Here is a 15,672-nt window from a genome sequence, read left to right on the forward strand (position 1 = left end):
AGCATCATATACTTCAAGGCAATTCTGAAGTTTCCCATGTGTTTTGGAGAAATGTGGACATGCATCCCATTCTCTGGCTTCTCTGCATTGCTACAGGGTTTCTGGGTTTCTCGGTCACTCTTCAGACTCCAGACAATGGGGTCTTGATTTTTCTCCTCCTACCTTGCTTGTTCAGTGCTGGTAAACCTAAAGAGCACACTTATAGCAGCCACAGTTTGTTCACTTATTTTTTTAATCTGTGTCTACTTTGAAGATCATTTACTAACAACCTTCACAGAAACAGCTTTCTACCATTACTGCTGAATTTGAATTTGAATGTTGCTAGTTGTTCAGCTACCTCAGAGCTCATTTTTTGCTTTTTCTCCACTTGACTCTAAGCTCCATGGTTTGCATATTGCTTTTATTCTCTACTTCAATTTTATTATTTAATTTTAGCTCAGAGACATCAAATTCTGGCTGCATTTCTGGGTATATGTATTTCCTGCTTTCTTGCCCTTTGTAGCCTGAAGGCAGTCTAAGTTCATTATTAAACTACAGGCGAGATGGGAAAAGAGAACTGTTTGTTCCATGAACTCAGCAGCATTAACCATTAACTATGTCTCTGTTCATTTATTTTTAATGAAGGAAGAAGTGGGAAAATAACAGCATCCACCTCTCACCTGTATTAATATACAACTTTTATGGAGGTCAGAAGCTAGAAAAGGGAGAGAGAAAGTTACTACCATTGTTTTATGTCATCTTTTCCACTCTACTCCTGGAGAAAGGATTCCAAAATTTGTTTCCCCCACCTCAGTTTCTGTCTCTTTCTCCCCTCTTCCCTGACCTTGCATTCCAGCAACTTTTGAAAGAAGAGGGAATAGAAAGGCGAAGCAGTGTTTAATCCACCATTCTGCTCCCCATTGCAGTCCTTCCTCTTCCCTTCCTGGCAGAAGAATGCTGCTTTCTTGCTTTTGGGGTTTCTCAGTTGCTAGGAATTCAAAATATTTGTGGCTTTTTAAAAAATAATTTTGGAAATTGCGTCAGTGCTGAGGCCCTGGGGCTGGAAATGCCAAGGGTTACCTCAGTGGAATACTTGGCAGCCCAGCATGGCACTGTGTGATAGGAGATGAACCTGGGGCAAGAAGAGACAAACACCAAGGGTAGAAGGCCCCCAGCTGTTTCTGAGTCTCGGTCAGGCAGAGGAGCAGTGCCCTGATTGCAGAGGGTTGGCTGCTCAACTGAGCATTTGTCCGTCACAAGAAGCAGCCCACACGCAGATCTTGGTGGCAGAGAGAAACCAGAGACTAAATGGAGAGGTGAGCAAACAAGGATCAGAAACTTTTGACTGGTAGGAAGAAATGGGTTCCTGAAGACAGACCAAAGTTGAGGGAGACCCAACTAGCCTTAACCTGTCATGCTTCCTACTTTCAAGCCTGCTATTTGCCACAGGAGTCTTGGCAAATGCCATTACTCTTTTTCTCCCACCCTGTACAAAACTGTCGTACCTGGTGGATTCAGAAATGAATGACGAACACAGCCAGGGAACAAGGAGGCTTGTAGTAGTCTGTGCACAAAGAGCTCCTCACTGTAAAGTTAGTGGAAAAAACCAGAGGAGACATCTCTCCCTCATACTGGCATAACATGCAATTCTGTGGAGTAATACACAAACCAAGGGAATCCTGCCATCTCTAGGGAAGGCTTAAGATGTTAAAATTCCCGTTTTCTTTGGCATGTGAGGAAATATTGTTTGTTGTTTTAAAATGAATATTTGAGTAATGCCAGCAGAAGAATTTACAAATGTCATGTACAGCAAGGGGAAGACTTTATCTTGCAAGGGGAAGACTTTAGCTGATCACCCACGTCCAGGGAAAGAGGATGGAATATTACCAAAGCTGAGCAGGCAGAACTAAAAAACCACAACAGATTTGGTGATCTGAGGCAAGGTGGGAAAGGAGTTGCAGATAAGGGGGAATGTGTGTATGGGGTGAGGGTGAGCTGGAGGAGAATTTGAGACAGGATAGAGGATTGGGGGTGAAGGGAGGAATGAGAAGATGGTGATAAGAGACTCCAGGGTGGCTTGTGGGATCAGGACTAAGATTTTGAAACAGGAGAGGGTTTAATGAGGAGATGCTCTTGAAATGGAGAAGCAGAGGGCACTGTGGTTGACTTTTGGGACATTTGAAAAAATGGGGAGTGGGGTATTTGAAGCAGGAGTGGTGCAAAGGGATTTGGGATTGGAGGAAAGCTGGAAGGAAAGGGGGTGATGAGGACAAAGGAAGGATTTGTAGAGTGAACATAGGTAATTTGAACTCTTAGTGGGTCACTGCAGTACAGGGAACTGAGGAAAATGACATCTGGGTCAGAAGAAGGATAGGCTAGGAGCATGATCAAGGCCACAGGGACCTCTAGCTCAGGAGGGACTGAGATTAAAATAGGGACAATTCTTGTCCCTATTCATCTACCCTTCTCACTTGGACATCTTAAAGCTGGACTCAGGCACAAAAGACTTCCAAACCTGCTTCTTTGCCTCTCCTCTCTGCTCCAGACCAGTGAAACCCTCCTGTCATCATGGCCTTCTCTCCTGCCACAGAGGTGGCACACCAAGCAATGCAGCAGAAACTCAAACTCACAGAGTTCAAAGTTCTTGGTGTTTCCAGTTCCCCGCGAGGGGAATGTTTGACCTGAGGCTGACTTCTTCTTTTAGGTAAACTTGAGCTTTGAATACATGTTCAGACATGCAGAGCATAGTTCAGAATTACAACCACGATCATGATTTTTTGTTTCTAAATATAAACTACGGGTTGTGGGAGATAAGAATAACTTCATCCAGGTTTCTGTACATTCCCACATTGTTTGACATTACTGCAGGTGCAACACTACATCAAAATCCATTACACTTCTATTTTCAGATTAAAACTTTTTATTAACAAAGTCTGAGTTTTAACGAGTCTGTTAAATGAATTCTACAGAAATTACTGAACACCATGCAAAATGCAATAATTGCAAACAGCCTACTAATTTATCATCAGATAATGTAAAAAAATGTCATCATGGCTTTGCAAAACCTATTAATTTATGATAATTCTTTTAAAATATTATATACGTGTTACAACCAGAAACAAGCACTGTGCATTGTTTTAAATGAATCTGTATTCTTCTTCAGTGGGATGATTTGTTAAAAATATTTACTAAAAACTGGATAGGAAGACACATCAGTGTATATGCATGCCATGGCAAGTTGTGTTTCTCTTGTCTGGAGACTAGACAGTTCCCTTGTAGGCTGTACCTACAGATGTTGCTGTGACTGTATCCTTAGGCCAGTTTTAATTTTTCTGTTTGTTTCAATATATTTCTTGTTTCAATACTGGAAATTTTAAATAGATAAATTGTAAAAGTAGAGAAATAAATTGAACAAAACATGACATCTTTTATTTGAGACGCTTAGCGCTTGACTGTGAGGGAACAGCTGTGGAGTTGTTGACGTTGTACAAAGAGGAATACAAACTCCCGTGAAAAGTCTTGATGAAAAAGTTACTATGTGACCTCAGCAAAGTACATCTGCAGGTAAAATAATATAAAAAATATTGCAAAATTTCTTTCCCAGGGCACAGAGCATAAAAACAAAGGTTTGCCTTCAGGTGCAGTCACCAGACATAGAGTAAGAAACAGCAGCCTGAGGTTCATGCTGTTGATTTTATAACATTTTCCAACACACTGTTAAGGTTTATTTATCTATCCTCTTGACCTTGAGCACTTGCTCTAACTGGTGCTTGGTTATATAAAATGGCATCCAGGACTTAAAAATGTTGAAGCTGGTATTGTGCTCATAACTATGACATAAAATTCAACTTCCTAAACAACTCAGGCAAGACACGACTTGTTTGTTTGTTTTAGAGGAAAAAGCAAAACCATGAATGTTATGTTGATTTGAATAGAGAATTTATCTAATGCAGTAATAAATAAAAATAAGGAAAACCAAACAACTTCACCTGCAGATGAATTTCAAGACTAATTTGTCCCTCTTCAAGGAATGTCCTCTTGTTTACTGAGGACATTCAGGCTCGTGTTTTGTACTAAATTAATTCCCTGCACTAAGCCTGGTATCACTTAGGATAACAGAGTACTAACTAATCTTCTATGCCCTTTTATAGAATCTTTTAATTCCAGATCTTTGTGTTGGTGTAGCAACCTTTTGTGTTTTCAGTATCCCACAGCAAGCTGTTGCTAGAAGCCAGAACAAGGTACTGAAGCTCTTGATCCAGCTCTGTGATGTTGCAAAATTACTGAATGATTATATGCAGGTATATACCCAAATGCATATTGTTCCACTTACCTTCCAAATATTTGAAAAACAACCAAGCTCAGGTTTGCAGGTAGGTGAATGCTCAAAGTCAGAACCCTGAGAGCCCCAGAAAAACACTCACTGGCTTCACAGGTTCTAATTCTCTGAGAAATACTAATCTGGAGCTTTTGAAATAGTGGATATGAGCAAAAACCTGCATCACTAAGATAATAACTCTGCTCTAGTGAGAGATGTGGATTGGGAAACACCTTCACTTCTTTTTATATTTCTATTTTTAAGTTTTTGCAAAATTCCACATAGAAAAACTTAAACTTTTGTTGCCAAATTCTGTCCCAATATGCACAGACACAACCTTTTGAGGGTAGGCTATGGACTTCACTGAATATTGAAGAGAATTGCATAGGCTTGGAGTGGGAAAGAAAAGTAACTATCAGGGACTTCAAGAAATTTATTACCAAGTCAGAAGTACCTGATGAGAAAAAAATGGTCAGTTATCTCATGGTTGGGATGTGAAATAGATAAAGACACAGTAAAAAATATAAATCAGTAGGATCAACACAATATCACACAGCCAAAGAAATAGCAAAATGCTGGATAAAGGTCAACAAAACCAGAAATGTCAGGAAGGCAACAAAAGATGTGACAAAAAAGGGTTGAAGATTGTGAAGTCAAAGTAGGACATTTATAATCATGTCAGGAACAAAAGGTCTGTTAGAGAATGCTTTAGCCAAGGGGAAGTTGTTCATGGATGTGCTAGATAGTGCTGGGAAACAGACAAGTTTCTTCACCTCAGCATGCAGCAGGAAGATAAGGGAGAAACCTGCCAGAACCAAAAAGGCTGTTTTGTAGATCAAAAAATTGAAGATTCCTGAACACTATGTCTGCCCACTGCAACTGACAGAAGAATACAGTGGTTCAGCACAGAGGTCCCAGGGCGGCTGGTATCCTCTCTTGCTCCCCCAAAAAAGGCAAAGGGAAGCAGCAACAGGAGGACTGGTAAGAGCCAACTGCAATATCTGTATTGTCCCACTATATTGGTCAGGGCAGCCCTTTCTTCCCTGTCTCCATGCATCATACATGGTATGTATGAGTTTTGGTGGGTTTTTTTTTGTTTTGTTCTGCTTTGGTTTTGGTTTTTTTAATTTTATTTTATGTGAGTGTGTGTGTGTAAAGCCTTTGGATTTAATTTTAGTCCTGCTTCTGCTTGTTCTCCTTATGGCCTCTCCTTTGTTTAGGATGTTTACTTGCTCTTACTAATGCAGCACAACGTGCTCAAAAAATGCTGAATGTTATGCTCAGACCCACTGTCCCCATTTGTCTGGGTTCTGTGCTTACCCAAAAGCTCTGGGGCTCAAATAAACCAGGTGATATTACATTTATAAACAAAACTCTGCATGACTAACTCATGTATCTGATGGCAGAAAATAAGGTGACACTTGAGGTTGCAAAGCTCATAGTTACAAAAAAACAAGGTTAATGAAATTGCAAAGGCCAAGACAGTTTATTGCTACTGCCAGTCCTGGACTGTCATCCATGAAGAACATGATAACAGAATATTTCATTTAACCATGGGATAGGCAAGGTTCGGGCATGCAAAAGGGGAACTTGTTTTTTTTCTGCTTGCATGCTAACCCTAGTTTGGAGAAAGCACTGTTAGGCACCAGCACAAAGCTAACAGTCATTAAATGAGCAGGGGATGCTGCCGCCCACTAAACCCTTCTTGCTGGCAGGAGGTAAAGTAAAGGTATTAAAGCTTCCATTAGCTTGCACATGTACAGCATGAGATTCTGGTCACAGGACTCCCTGACCCTGAAGTCTGCTAAATCTGTAAGATACTTAATTGCTTGACTTACTGAAAATGTCCACTTTATTTCATAACAGCTGGTCTAACTTTAGGTTCTGATTATTAACTCTTTGGTGAGCAAGGCCAAGTGGACTTCTATTATGCTTTATGAATATCTTTTCCCTGGAAATTAGATCAAGATCCCTCAAGTCTTGCAATCTAAAGTGCTGCTCTTTGACATTTGTTTGGCAATTGAGAAGGGCAGGATTCAAAACAGCATCTTAGAGGTGAAAGGCTACATATCCTGTTAGTGGGAAAAATCATCTATAAAAGCAATGGTATTTGTCAAGGAGCTAGAGAAGATATGACATCAGGAAAAGCCTTTGTGAAGTCTACCATAGTAACAGAAATGTATTCACCTTGATTTAAAGCATTCTTTTTACAGTGAAATCTAAAAATGGAGCAAGACTGGGTTATAACTTAAATGCAGGAACTGTGACAAATAACAATTTATATGAGGAAATGGAAGTGCCACAGGGATTGGGTTCCAATGCAAACTTGTCTTGTGAAAAGGATATGAAGTTAAGCAATGGTCAAATAAACCATGGTTCTGTTTTCAATATTACTTAAAAAAAATAATGACAAAAAGAAAAGCACAAGTACAGGACTGTCTGACATTGGAGAAAGGCTAGCTTATGATTACTATACCAAAGAAATTGCTGAATAGTTTATCCCTGTGAAAGTAATTCTTCTAGGATGTTGTTAAGATCATGAAAAAAATCTGGATTATTGATTACCTTGCCTCTGAATCAAACCTGCAGGAATGTGGGAATAAAAAGCTGATATAACTAATCCTGTTTTACATGGGACATTTTCTGAATTTTTTGCTCTTGAACCAATTCACTTTTAATAAAGAGTTACTGGTTTTGTTCTGTTTCTTTTTTTTTTTCCTTGCTCTGCTTTTCTCCTGCAGAACAATAAGACCTCAACTAAACTGCAGTCTGGTGAGGATTTCTCCAAAGAAATCTGAACTGTTGCAGCCTAAACACAGAGGACCTGGAGAAGAGAAACAAACGGCATCTTTCCCTGTGCTACTTGGTTGGTACCAAATGACTACACAGGCATTCTGTCACGCTTTCTATTAGGCTCCAGTAGTAGCTGGGAAGTTGTATGTGCACAAGAGGTCAGGCAGTTTGCTGAGTTTGCCTTTTTTACTCTGAAATCATGGCCCTCCTGCTTCATTGAACAAAGATGGTCAGGAGTTCCTGGAGCAATTTTCCAAATAAAAGATGCTTTTTTTGGCCAAATGTATTGCAAGAATGTTTCAGCAGAAGATGTTTCCTGTAGTGTGGTAATTCAGATTAACATGCTGGGAGAGACCTGCAAAGAAGCAGAGGCTGGGTAGACACAGACTGCATGACTGTGTCCCATGAGGTGACCTAGAGGTCACAGTCTCTGGTAAAGCCACCCATTGAAATCAAGGCTTGCCTTAAGTCAAGCAGGGCTGAGATTTGAATGAGAGATTTTTCTTGGTTTATTTTTTCCTTCCCCATGTAAGTGTTCTAATTATTTCAAGGAATTTCTTTTGCTCTTTTTTTTTTCCACCAAAAATAATGTCATCTTCCATTTAAAAAATATTCAGTTTGTCGCTATATGGAAAAATAAAACTTCTACAACATCAGATGCTTCATGTATTTTTACTAAGCTCTAGTGTTAGCCATGTTACAGATGCGGAGCAGAAGGAGATCCATGTTTGTGTCTTCAGGCTTCCACCTGAATCTTTATCCGAACAAATAGCTTAGTTAATTTATTAATTGTAGGTAATTTTAAATGAAGCAATAATGTCATCAGCATATGGACTACCTTTGCCTTTTCCTCCTCCTTGACCTCTAGCACTTTACCCAGGGATGGCCTTATTGTATGTAGCATATCGTGATGAAATGAGCAGAACATGGAAACCTCCATGCATGTGTAGGGGAACACCAATGCACCAGAACATTCCTTTGCACGCTTTGAGTGTGCTTTCAAGGAGAAAATTCCCAGGAATTCCCTATTTACTATTATGTAGTTCTGAAAGAGCAAAACATTTGCAGCAACTTGCCTACCTCACATCTACCTGAAGTTTGAGAAGCATTTGCTCTTTATCAAGCTCATAGTTTAGGATACATACAATTGAAGTTCCTCAGAGTTTTCCCCCACCTGCCCACCCCCAGCAGCAGCCTGACTCCAGGTCTGCCTTGCAGATATTTGGGGAGAAGGATGCAGCCACCCGGGCAGAGAAGAGCCCTGCAAACCCTTCCTTTCCAACAACGTCTTTTTGCTACCACCTAGTGGACGTAAACAGGTGTGAAAAACCAGACTTGTAGAGAGGTGGATGTCAGTAACAGGGGAAGAACGTGGAGAACTGTGTACAGAAATTTCGCCTAACTTCGATTTGCTTTTCCTGGGCCCTGACCCTGCTGCTGTTGCTCTCACTCCATGACACAGCTTAAACAGGCCAAAACAGAGCTATGCCGTGCTCAAATCTGAGATCTGCCTGCCATGATGCTACAGCTCCTTCATTTGGTGCTCCTCGGTGCCAGATGCTTGCTTTTGCTTACCTGCTTTGGGATGATGCATGCTGTAAAACTGACTGAGATTGCTACAGGGTTCCCTGCACTGTTTATACTGAAGAAGACCGCAGCAGTCTTCTAACCCTGTACTGGGTTTCATCAAGAGATCAAAGGAGCCTTTGCTGAATGTCCTAGACAATGATTGAGTGCCTCATAGCAGGAGATGTCAGTCAGCAATAGCAAAACACCACAGCAACTTGTCTGAAGGCCATAGAATTGCATGTCAAGAAACCTAATTTACACGCTGTGAAAGGTGGCCGTGGCCTAAAGAGACAACCACCTATCAAACAGAGATAATATTTTTGTCTTAGACTGCAGGTATACACCAAAACTGTAAGTACAACAAAGCATTAACAGAAAGTTATAATTAAGCACCTAAGCACTGTTAGGTGGAAGTGGCCTTGGAAGCCTTACAGCCCTGCTAAATGCTGAGGAGGGGACGGGAGGACCAAGGCTGTGACAGGCAAATATGGATTTCATTTTTCTACAGTCAGCAAAGACTGGAGAACAAGAAAACATAGGAAAACAGGAAAGGGAATCAACTCCCTTGTGAAGCGAGGCTGAGGTGATAAAAGGGCAACCAAAGAGAGACCCAAACTGTGATAGGTCTGGAGATACGGCAAGTTCTTTTGGCTATGTAGTAAATATAACTGTAGAGCAGATGCCATTTTGTTCAATCTCCTAGGAATTTTTTTTCCCAGAAATAAACATAGACACTGAATTGAGCCAATCACTTAGCATTGGTCCAGAACCTTCCATGAGGAAAACTGGGCCACATGCTTGCTAATGTATGGTATGCAGTGGTAGTGATTTTTATGTACCAGCTGATGGCCACTGAGAACCGAGTCAGTTCTGTCCTATTGATTTCCCATTGGTTTTGTTGTTTAACTGCATGCTAACATATCTGGGCAATGACATGAAGCAAAAGCAGTGCTGAGATAATTATGTGTTTGTTCTCTCTTAGTAAAAAGTCTATTACTTCATGTACATTACCTGTACTTACTTTGCATTTCTCTCCTGAAAATCACTTTTGTTCAAGAACATGAATGAGTACTAATACACAATGTTTTAAAATCACTGCCAGCAGAACAACTTCTTATAAGGAATACAGAAGAATCTTTCCTAGCACTTGAATTTAAAATGTTGATATTGAGCATTTAAAAAAAGAAACAAAGAGGACAGAATACTAGATTTCCTTTCAAAAGAAATAGCAGCAGTTGGAAAACCTGAAATTGAACTCTGAAATCCAGTTAATGAGACAGACATTACATATACAGCAAGACTTCATCCATTTTTTGCTTAATACCTCACATAAAGTTTCTAAAGTAAAGGATTTTCTTGGTATTGAACCAGAGCTCCATTTTCAGCATCCCAGGGCCTGGAGACACAGATGCTTTTGTGTAAATCACAATATTATAAATCCAATATATTTCACTCTGTTCACACATGCGAGGGAATTGAAAGCAACTTGAGATCTATCAGATCAGGTCTACAGCAAGTAAGTCCACTTTCATAAATACATAAATAAAGCCTCTGTGATTTTACATTTCTTTTAGAACTTATATAAATCAGAGCCACAAACATATGACCATCACAGAAGGGAAGCAGGAATTAGAGACAGAGGGAGTATATATTCATCTAATATAATGCAAAGTGTACTTCAACCCCTAATTCTGGAAGTAAATCACTTCAGGTTTCTATAGTCAGTCCCCAACTATGTCTGTGGGAGCTTAGTGTCAGAATCACCTGCGTCTGCATCAGGGAAAAGGGAGATGTAATCTCAACTGGTATTGTGCAGCTTTCCCATGTTAGCCGTATGAATTACAGAAGTGAAGATTAAACCTGTCTGGCTCTCCATCAGAGAGTAGGATTTAGAAAACATATGTTGAAATTCAGTGTACATGTGATAAAAAACATGTTTATTGAAAGAAAAGGTATATTTCGAAGGGTGAGTGTTACCTTACATAAGTAGAAGACATGGATTTAAAATTTCAGTTCTTTTTTAGATCTCAAAAGACAAACTAAACTGAATTGTGGAACATAACAGTAACTTACAAAAGAGTAAAATAGAAATAAATCACAAGGCCGTCACAGTCTTTGTAACATGAAATAAAAATTACGAACCAAAGATTCCGTCAGCTTTTTTCCCAGGGAAGATAAAACTAGTGACATTGACACAGAAATCTTTAAGGTAATCATCTAAAATGACAGCAGAGGGCGCTATCATTTCTCCTTGGGTTCACGGTGTCATGAGGAAATTCGCAGCTTTCTTACCCCTTGTGTTGCTACGCTTAAAAAATCTCAACAAATCTTGAAATTCGGTGGAAGTTTTCCAGAAGGGAGTTAGAGACCGCAAGTGAAGGAAGAAAATATAGACCGGTATGTCTTTAAGGCCAGAACTCAACTTCAAAACGTGAAGGCTGTGCCATAAGCACTTCGGTTGTATAAAACAAAAATGAAGAGATTTTTGCTGTTGTCTATTTATGTTTTCTTTAGAAACATAAATGTCAGACTTTTTAATCTGTAAATATTTCTCCCTCATGATTTCATAACTTATCTGCTATATATTGTTGTCCTTGCTGGACTGCTCAAACAGAAATTATAGGATAATATTACTAAATGTTTGCAATGTCCTGCCTTATGACAGCCACTTAGTCATCCTTTGGAAGAGCTGACCAAAGAACGTATTGCATCCTTTCCTGCTCTCTGAGATAAACAAATGGTCTGTAAATGGTCCTCAGTCTTTTCTACCATCTGAAATCTCTACTTGACCAGTACATACAAAGTATGGTTTTCTTGAACTTGTTTTCCCCCCCTTTCTTTCATAGCTTGATTGCTCAAAGCATGGCCTGTGAGGTCCCAGTCAAGTGAAATACTGAAACTCTGGTCAAGTTTGACTGAAGAGAGAATCCTGGCAGGAGGTTACATGCTGAACTTGCTGCAATGCTGAGTGCCCCTCAAGATCAGCACAAAAATGCTAAAACAGAGCCCATGGTTTCTAAACCCACCAGAGCCAAGATGAACCCTCTGCATTCTCTTCTTTCATTAGAACCAGCCAGACCCAGATCTGAACTTTACTTGTCATAAATTTGGAGACTCATCCCCATGCCAGGTTGTCTTTACAATCCAGTACATAAGAAGATAATCTTGTTTAGATCCCCCTAGTGTAATTTATGTTATTTTAAAACGCATAAGGTACAAGATTTGTGGGATATGCTTACAGTACAATAAATAGAATAAATTGTCTAGACTTGTCGTGGTAAAAAAAAAAAGTTGTAAGATTTTATTGTTGTGTGGTTTATTTTTAAGGGAAGTAATGCGAAGCTACTTTGCTTCAGGAGATGTCATCCCAACCCCAGTGTAGTCCTGGCAAAGTTCTCACTGACTTCGGTGGAGCCAGGTTTTCACATTGCAGGGTCTCATCACTTTAGAAAAACTGAGAATCTAGCTTGGTGCCTGTTTCTCTCAGACCCACTGGAGTGTCTCTGGCCTCACCTCTGTTATTTTCACATCAATTCCCCTTCTTTTTCTCTCCTACCTGTGTATTCATCCAGTCCCACCTTACCGGCTTTACTGCTGAGACGTTATATCTTGATCGCTAACGACAGGCAGCTGTTGCTGAGTCTCTGCTTGATGTGGTGTTTGATATGTGTTTTTTCTGGGCTCACAGTCAGACTCAAGCCATGGAAATAACTTCAAGACAAAGTAGTAGCTAGTAGAAGACAGGATTTTCCACTTTTTGAGGATGTCAGAGGTAGGCTTCTGCATTATGCACTGTATTTTGTAGTACTGAGTAGATTTTTTTGCAAGTCAGGGTTGGCAATGTGTTTAAATCAAAGTGTTATTAACCTGTTTCAATAGGCCAAATTGCCTTTTACTAGGTTTCAGCTGTTAGGAAATGCTGTCTTTCTGCAAGTCTTTTGTAGATTCAAGACTTTCTAATATCTTGCTTTTCTTTTCTCATACTGCTTTATATAAGCTTTTCTTCCAGATCTTTGTTCCATTTATTAAAACAAATATTGACATGAAAAATACTCTGTCTGTGAACTATTAAATTTAACTTAAAAAAGGAAGGAACTCTGATTACTAAAGAGTTCTGTACCACCGTTGCACCTTTTACTCTGGTTGTACCCTTTTGGATTCCCGTGTTTTCTTTACAATCATGAGGATAAATTTCTTGGTAGTTTCTTAATGAATTAAGAGTCATCATTTGGAGGGTAAGATCCAAAATAGCACGTAATTACCTAGAGCAAGGCTGAAATTTAATTAGACCTTCACACACAGATCGGTTGCAGTCTGGACTGTGACTTGATCAAAAATGCCAATTATTAGATGTAAGATAATAGAGCAGATGCAGCCACCTAAACATGGGTGAGGGATTTGGACAGAATTTAGATTGCATGGCTGCAATCCAAGACAACCATGCACAAAATCTTTGCCCTGGGGATTAGACACTCTTTATTCAGAAAGCTTTCTTGGGTGCTTCTGTGTCTACAGAAGTGGTGTCATATTAAGTGAGCAGAGCACCCTCATGTCCTATTTTCTATAAAATTAATTCGTGATTCTCAAACCGCTCATCCCTAAGAATGGTAAATTGCTCTGGTACATGGCTGAGATATCTGATAGCTCTGGATTCAACTCAGAGCATTAAAAAATAATCACCAGTTCCATTAGAAAATGAATGAGTGCTTGGGGAACTTTGTACCTGTGGTGATGCCCCCACTTTGTACGATGTATCACAGTTTGACCATTTCCCCACTGAACACTGCATTTTTCACAGGTGATTCTGATGATGCCCCAGCCTGGACTCATTGCATTGTTGGAATATAAAGCTTTTTGCTCCTGCCTCCCTCCCAGGGTTCACAAACCCATAAAAATTCCTTCCAAAACTGAAAGATGAATTTAAGGATTAAGTTCATTTTTCACTTGTGTGAAAAATTTTTCACTTTTGTGTGCCATCCACTAACTTTCACTGGTGGACCCCTACACAACCTTTGTGTATTACTGAAGGCAGTTTAGAGCTCAAAGCTTCTGTTGCAATGACGATCAGCTACTTGTGCTATCCTGTAGCAGAGTTTGGAACTAAGTACTTGGTATATCATATGTTTAAATACTGACTTGGAAAAGAGTCTTCCTAGGTCATGCTGAAAGGCTCATTCTCTTGGTGGACTGCCTAGTTTATTCCTATTTTTGAAAGCATTAGGGAAGGCTTTAGTCCTAACCTTTAGCTGTGATCTGACTGAGCAGTTTCACTTCCAGTGGTAAACATCATAAATATTCCAAAATCTAGCACAGGTGTTGGGCCTAAAAGGTGATTATGATAAGGAGAAATTGCCAAAAAGAGTAAACAGATAATATTTTCATACAGTGCAACAGCTTGTCAGAAGTAATAGTTTGGACTTCTGTCCTTACATAAAGATACACATATTCAACTATTTTGTTTTAGATAAGCTAATTTCTTTTGTGTAGAGCCAATGAGGAATAGGAATGTCATGATGTCTCGCTCATTCATAATTTGTGGGAATTAATAAATAGCGCCAAGCCCTTATGCCTGGTATACCTATCTCAGGGGCACAGATGAACTCTCACCCTTATTTAAACTGTTTACAAGAAAATTATATCTACCAGCAAGAGCCTGAGGTTCCAACCACCTGGCTGGAACGCACCCTGCCAACCGCAATGATAGCTCAGTGTTTCTGGACGACGATTTGCCCTATCATATAGGGCAGAGGCTTGAAGGCATGAGAAAAGGTTGCTGCAACGCCTTTCTGGGCGTTCTGCTTCTCTAAAAATGAAATCAATCAGTGTTGTGATGCCCTTGGTGTTTTCGTGGAAGTGGCTGCATAAAACTGGCAGGCAACGTGAGTATTAAAGCTTACAGTGCACACTTAACGAAAGACTTCTAAAGACTGAGTGTGTATGTGTGTAAGGGGATAATGTAGTCGCCTTCTGTCTTCCTCACTCTTTATTCAACTTCTAGCATATAGAATTTTCTATATTTTAAACTCCAATGGATTTGAAGGAAATAGACTTGGAACCAGAACTCAGATCTACAACTGGTTTTAAGGTCTTCTCTGACATTCTATTTACTTCATTTCTCCTGTCTGGAGAAATGCTATTACAGCATCTAGTTATAGAATGTTGTGGCTAAGTGCTATACAAACCTAGAATAAAAAAATATTCACTCCAAGCCCAAAGAGCCTTCTATATTTCCAGAAAATACTTTCACAAAAGTACTTTGTTAATTAATTTACAAAGTATTTTTTTTCAAAAAAAGTTTTGAGATGAGTAGACTGATTAAACCCAACATAACATTGACTGACAGGAGACACAAATCAGGTTTCCTTTCTCTTAAGTTATAAGGAATACCAAGTGGCAAATGCCTCTTTTCCCACACTAGCTATATGATAAAAATCAAAAGGCAATATTCTGAAATTCTGAAATTTTAGAACAGTTTTCAAAACCTTGACTTTGAAATCAGATTAAAGTTATGAATGCAGAAAAACAATCCCACCCAGAGTGCTTACTGGGTGTTATCTTCTAAACGCAATAGAACAGCTCATCTCCCTTTTCTGTTACAATGTTTTCACTAAGCATCTGACATTTACAGCTAGCATTGCACTAGTGAGGGATTTTCACTCTGTTCTTTTCCTCAAATGGAAGCTTCCTATGAAATGATAAGGAACAGTTCAGAATTGTGACAGAAACATTAATAACTCTGCACTGCCCAATTTTAAATCTGTTTAAATATAGAGCATTTCAGTACATAATGCAGGAACATAAGTGCTAGCATCTCAGAAACTTTTAGTATGCACTGCTGAATATACAAACATACATTTCAAAACCACACAGACACGAAAATTTGCAATTCAGAAACTAAACTAGTTCAATAAAAAGAATAAAATAAAATATTTCTTTCTGTCTAATGGCAAAATACCCTGATGCTGCTATTTTACAAAGGAAAATTAATGACCGTTTTTTAAAAAGGAAGCAGC

Source organism: Manacus vitellinus, unplaced genomic scaffold (assembly GCF_001715985.3).
Source record: "Manacus vitellinus isolate BGI_N305 unplaced genomic scaffold, ASM171598v3 scaffold_8_pilon, whole genome shotgun sequence".
Classification (NCBI taxonomy): domain Eukaryota; kingdom Metazoa; phylum Chordata; class Aves; order Passeriformes; family Pipridae; genus Manacus; species Manacus vitellinus.